This window comes from Suricata suricatta, chromosome 7 (assembly GCF_006229205.1).
Source record: "Suricata suricatta isolate VVHF042 chromosome 7, meerkat_22Aug2017_6uvM2_HiC, whole genome shotgun sequence".
In the NCBI taxonomy this organism is placed as follows: Eukaryota; Metazoa; Chordata; class Mammalia; order Carnivora; family Herpestidae; genus Suricata; species Suricata suricatta.
Genome location: NC_043706.1, coordinates 85,161,020 through 85,167,752, shown reverse-complemented (window position 1 = coordinate 85,167,752; position 6,733 = coordinate 85,161,020).

Here is a 6,733-nt window from a genome sequence, read left to right as displayed (position 1 = left end):
CCCCCCCCCCCCCCGCGTTTCCCCCGCCTCCCTGCTCGTCGCCGGAGGCCCGGCTGGCGCGAACGCCGGGTCCAGAGTAGCCTCGGCTTCCTGTCCGTCTCCCGGCGCGACTCCTCCCTGGGGCTCCGGGAACCGAGACTCTCGAGGGGGGGGGGTGTTTAGCTCCAGATGGGGGCTTCTTCATCTTCCGTCCCCCCACCTCCACCGTCGCGGGCGCCTTTCTTTGCGGCTGACCCTGCCAGAGCAGAGTCTGCAGGTCTGTCTGCCTTTCTCCAGCCCGCATAAAAGCGTGTTGAAGGTGTCTCGGGGAGACACCTCCAGGTTTTGATTCAGCTCATTCCCTTTCACTGTTCAAAGCAGCTGTTCAAATACAGAGGCTGCTTACGTTGACGTGGAGAGGATTTCAAACAACCCTAAAATGCTTTGAACTGACAAGGTGTCTTGATATCTCCCTCACTCCAGCACAGTTCTCTGAGATCACTCGCTAGGACAATGGCGAGCGGGCCTCGCTGCCTGGGGGCGGCTGCAGGGTCCCCTGGGCCCTTTCAGCGAGAACAGGCTTGAGGCACCCTAAGAAGCGATCCTGGCAACGGCGCCACCCCGTGCCCTTCCCTTAAGTCCCAGGAAGGGCTGTACTCAGTGGGTGTCCTGACCTGGACTGGTTTGAAGAAATGGTGCGGACACCCTCTTGCCCGGGTGCACTGCGTGGAGAGGAAACAACTCAACGTATGCGAGTCACCGAACGTCACCGAAAAGACCCCTATTTATCTCCACACTGTCACGCTCCTCAAAAGACAGATCTGGGCCTGGCCCCTTAACCCATGGCCCCCAAAGTCGTCACTTGAATAACGGTAATGGTATCAGTCCATGCACTCTAACTTGAACTTTAATTTATTAACTCATTCATCTACTAAATACACTCACACTATAGGTAAAAAAGCATTTATTTATTTCTCTGTACCAGGACTTGGCAGAAAAACCACCATAATCATCTGTATACATTGGGCTGAAAGAACACAGTTACTAAAATAGAGATGAGATGGTATTCATTTGATAGATCTTAATTTATTTCTTACTTATGTAGTCTCATGATAATAGAAATCAGGAAACAAAGGGAAATTTCTTAGGATGTGGCAACTGGCTTAAACTTGGATAAAATTGCCTATTGGTGTCTCCTTTTTAATGTATCCATCTTGGAGGAGGGTTGTTTGAATCTCTTCTTTTCCCACTCCTCCCTCCTCCCCACCTTCTCCTCCTCTTCCTTCCCTTCTTCCTCTTCCTGGGTCGCAGTCCTTCATCCCAGTGCTTTCTGCTCTCCTGCTAGCCCCCGATGACATTTCATTTGGTGGAGAGCTCCCACCAAACTTCTTTGCTAAGGGCCTACAGAATGTCAAAACTGAGGCTCCCACCTCAGAGCTACAGCTTTAAACAGCCAATCCACACAAAGAGGCAGCTGGCTGCTTTAATGAAAACCTCCTGAAAGCTTCAAAAAGTGCAGTCTTGGGGATGCATTCATAAAGAGCCTGGAAAATGCATTTTCAAGTTGCCAGTTCTGAGAGACACAATAAATGTTTAGCTTCTTGAAAAAAACAACAGAAATTAATATCTTTAATTATGTAGCAGCACACTGTCACCACAATTTAAAAAATCCCATACAGGTTTATATTAATTACTGCCTATACATGTATTTTACAAGTTTCTAAATGTGCATCTGGCTCTAAGTCATAAATGGTCTCCAAGAAGGAAAAGTTTTCTGAAAGCTGAAACTCCCATTCTTCATATGTTTGGCAACTCTATGTTGGTCGACACCTCACATACAGATGATTCTTTGCTATTGTGTAAACCAGTGAGATGTAATGTTCTAAGTTCAGTATTTGAAATGAAATTATTTGAATTCATGGATATTAATCTCTTCCCCCTTTACTCCCAGTTCTGAATCTTGTCATTAAAAATGATCCCCCCTTTGTAGTCCGCAAGTGAATATTTTATAGACAGGCGCGGTTTGAAGACTTCTAAAACCACATCAGCCAGGCAGCCTAGCTGTTTCAGGGATTACTTTGAGTAATTTATCAAAGGAAGCCTGCTAAATTTTGAGTGGTGAATATGAGGCCTTACAGGGGGGAAAGCATAAAGGACACATTCCCTCAGTGCCTGAGATAAATTCTATTTGGAGTTAATACAGCTTGTTTATATTGAAATATCAGGAACAGAACAGGAAGTGATTGGTAGCTCCTAGTTCCCTTCCTGAAATTTTGCTTTTAAAGGACTAGTGACTTGCTAGCAATGGAGCCTGAGGGTGCCCACGTCCACCCCCCCCTCCCGCCCCTTTAAAGCAGGTGGATGGCTGACTACCCGGAGGGAATGACAACTCTTTGATAAATTAAAGGGATTTCCACACAAACCTCCTTAGTTCTAAAGCATTTGAAAATGAAGCTCTTGCCGCAGTCCGTTCCCTTTCTTAGGCACTGGAATGGTTTGTGAAGCGGAAGGCAAGGGGCAAGAGCACCGACACACACCTGCGCAGAGGCGCAGTGGAAGGACGTCCCTAGCAATTTCACTGGTGCGTGTGTCCAACGGCTAGGGCTGGGTTTCGATCGCTGGGGGAAACAAGACTGCATTTGGTTGAGGCTGGACTTTGGTTTTCTTATTCTGGCTGCACGATCAGGAATGTAAATCCCTTCTAAATTGTACGAATGCACTTAACAATCGCGTGGTTAGTGTCCGGGGGACCGCATCCAGCGGGGGAGGGATGATGCGCGGGAGCTAAGTTTTTCTTAAGGGCAGTTAATCACAGCGGTAATAGCTGTGGGCCAGGACTTTTTCCTGGGTTTCTGAGTTTTCAGATCTGTCATTCCAGACACCATTGAACTCGATATAGTTAGGGATGACTATTTTTTTTAAAGGCAGGGTTCCAGAACGGGTGTCCCGGGGATGAAAAGGGTGGCATTGTCCGGAAAACGACGCAGAAAGAGGAAGCTTTAGGCAGGTTGGAGCAATGAGAACAGTTCACTCCGCTTGTCTTTCCTTCGAGTTTTCGATGGTAATCTAGGGCAGCCGGGTCCCAGCATTAAATGCAAAATAGGAAAACAGGACACGGCCGAGTCACAGGCCTGATCATATTAATGCCCTAGGTCAGAGGGAGAGAATAATGAATAGGCGCGGAGCTCAGTTCGTGGAAGGGAACCTAATTAACCTTGAGAGAGTGAAAGAAAGTCAGAGATCATGCCTAGGATCGTGGTTTAGGATGCTTATATTTACGTGAATGTGAGTGTGTGCGGATGGGGGGCTGGGAGGGAGGGAGTAGTCTGCTTTGTGCATTATACTAATGTTTTTTTTTTTTTTAACCCTGAAAGAAAGCTGGAGTTTGTGCTACCCAGGACCATCCAACCACCCACATAATCCCGCGGAGAACTCCGCTGTGGGAGCTCCCGAGCTCTGCCAGGAGGTTCTGTGTCATGGCCTCGGCCTGCGTGGGGGATCAGCCGGGGTGGGGAGAAGGGGCTGCGGCGTCCCAGCGCCCTGGCCTGACCTCCGGAGGGACTGCTAGGGAACAGAGCTGGATGGGGGTGGGGGCGTTCCCTGCCACTGAACCACTGAGCTCCTAGGCAGGTCCTGGCTGCGATCCGGTGGAGGAAGACGAGGGCGAGAAGCGGGAGGCCGGGCCATTGTCCAGGGAGGGCGCATTTTTGTCCGGATGCTGCTGGTTGCTATAGAGAGGAGGGAAATCCAAACAGAAGGGCTCAGTTCGCCTTCTTCGGGCCTGGGAGCAGCGTTCTCTCCTGTCAGCCAAAATAAAAGTGCCGCCCGGGGCCTGGCAGCCCTTCCCGGGAGAGCTGACCGTGGGCTTGAGGAGAGGGGCCCCGAGGATCCGGGCACCTAGCAAGGGGAGGGGTATCCAGCCCCGCAGGGAACAGCAGGTTACTACTGGAGCGGGCGGAATGCACCAGCCACAACTCACTCTCCCTCTCTTTCTTTCTTCTTCTCTCTCTCTTTCCTCACTTGCACTCGAGGTGACGTCTTTTATTTAAGAAAAACGTTAAAACCTCAAACTCTTGTGACTTTACCAGGGAGTGAAACTCCCTCTTCGCAGGGGCAGATGGCAGCTTTTCGGCGTTCGAGGCGCCGTCGGAGGAGAGCGACCTGCGCGCTGCATGACGCTGTACGGGGGAAGGAGCGACACCACCAGCGGCAGAAAAACCTGTTTGTTATAAGTTTAAAAGTCACTCAAAGGGAAATTTCACTAGAAATGGGGAGTGGATGAAAATTTCTCACATTTAAAAGGGACTCTTACTTTGCAGTAGCGTGTGTGTGTTTTAATGTCTTGCTATTCGACTTTGGGAACTGTGTGGTGGAGAGGTTACAATAAAGGCTCTTCACGGCTTATAATTTCTCCTAACAGTACAGTGCAGAATAGCTAGGGGAAGACAGCAATATTTAGTGAACTGTGAGCTGTTATCTTTAGAAACTTCTGAGTTGGTATTTTTAAAAAGGAGGATATTAGTTTACTCTAGGCCAGGTAAAAAGTTAGGAGGTTATTTGTGGGGACAACTTATCCACAACAGATCGGGACAAGATAGTAGGGGCTTAGAAAAATTAATTCTCTTTCTCCTGTGACTTTTAAGTTCACTCTCCTCCTCCCTCTTTTCTCTTTCTTTTTCTGTTCTTTTCTCTCTGTTTGTCTCTTGCCTACACACTGCCTGAAAACCTAGAGAGAAAACTTTTATTTGACCAGAGGAAGTCATTGAAAGACAAAGTCAAAAGCACTTTTCTCTCACCTCCATTTAAAATACATCCTTTCCTTCCCAGTGACAAGGCCCTTAACACACACACACACACACACACACACACACACACACATTTCATACAACTTTGTAAGAAGTTCCTTGATTCATAATAACATTCACATTTTTAAAAATGCTTGAAAGAAATCATGTTAATGAAGAGAACGTTTGCAGTAATTTGGTGATAATTATCAGAATCGTCACATATTCGCAGAGGCTTGAACAATACGTGTTCAGAGAAAAGCAAAACACATTATTTTAATAGTCTGATATGCAAACTATGGACCGTTCAATTATGTGGCTTAATAATGCATACATGATGTGATCTTGTTATTGGGATGGGAAGGTCTGCCGTGAGTCACTCCTAAGACCCACTGTGCTTTCACATCCAGTAAAATCCATTGCCATGGATCAGGGGCCCCTGCCAAACTGCATTTAAGAGAATAAAAATTAATGACTGAGAATTTGAGCGTTAAATTAACATTAATTATATGACCTGCATGCTGGAAAGATTAAATTTCTTACGCCCTAATTAGATAACGTCTTCTCATATATCAAACAATTTCCATTTTCATTTCCAGGTTTCAGGAATACAATGCAAGGTGAGGAGAGGCAGTTAGTTCAGGGGTCTCCTTCTCTGAGGTCAGAGTTGGAATGTCCACCCACCATCTCCTCTGTTTTCCTTGTGAAAAGCCTCAGGTTGGAGGTCATAGGAGAGAGAAGTGAGCTTTCTCCACTTCTTACAGTGGCGGTAGTTAGTGAGCAGGGGACTTGGTGGGCGGACCCCTAGTAGACCTGGAGCATAAGAAGCTGTCCCAAAGAAGGCTGGGGCACCAGTGTCTCAGGCCAGGAAAACTAGGTGGTAAGGTCCCTGGCAGAGACCCAGAAGAAAGGAAAGTCCAGTCAAAATGCACCTTGGACCCTTTTAGAGTAGAAACGTCTAAGCTAGAAGTGCAAGGACACAAGCGTTCCCTGTGTTGTGTTTGGAAAAGCCAAAAAGGTTTTCTTAGGCGAATAACAACCAAAGGCCAAGATAGCCGCACATATTTCTTTCCGGAAGAGGTTCTTAAGAGATTGGTCTGCGATCTCCCCAGCAGGGCCCTGACATTTTGAAATCTCACACCATGCTAGCCACAGGCACCCATGCCAACGAGACTAGCACAGCCTGTCTGACCCTGTCTGGGGCCAGCAAGTGGCTGGCGAAGGCCACCAAAGGTGAAGAGTGAGCCAGGTGCCTGTGTCTGTGAGACTCCCGTATTTGAAAACCTGTTGCCGACCAAAGTGGGCGGGGGGCAGGGAAAGGGCAGGATTAGGGTAAGCAGTACCCTTATCCCCCATGGAGAGATGGTCTGCGGTGGAGCGTCCCTTCTCTCTATTCCTAAAATACAATTTAGGGGTCGTAGGGCTCCGAAGCAAGCTGCCATGTGCGTTTGGTTTGGAAACAATGCACATGGACTTCAATTCCTGGGATTAGAATTCAGAGTTTCCTCTTGGATACTCCTTGTGGCCCCAGACCTCTCACGTTTCCTCCTCCCCCTTCCTCCTCGCCTCCTCATCCCTAGGGACAGTGAAGACCGCCGGGACCGTCCGGACCGCTGCCCGGAGCACCGGGCGGGACGAGCAGGACGAGATTAAAACCTCAAGGCGGCGGCTACTAAGTCACTCAGAATAGAGTTTTCACGTGTCAGTGTTTCCATTCAGCCACTTTCAGGCTTCTGGGGAAAAGGGCAGGCGTGCGTGAGCGCGAGTCTACGCGGTCGTAAATAGTGTGTTACATGGCGGGGTGAGGGGGGGAGATGTTAGGAAAGTTAGCAGATGCGGGTGGGAGGGGGTCTGTGCCCGCGGGTTCCCCTTACCGCGGAGCCTTTGGGCACCGCTGTCGCGGCGGAGGTGGGCGGCGCTAGGGGGCCGCGCCCCGCGGGCCCCAGCCGGGCGGATGCCTTGCGGGGCTG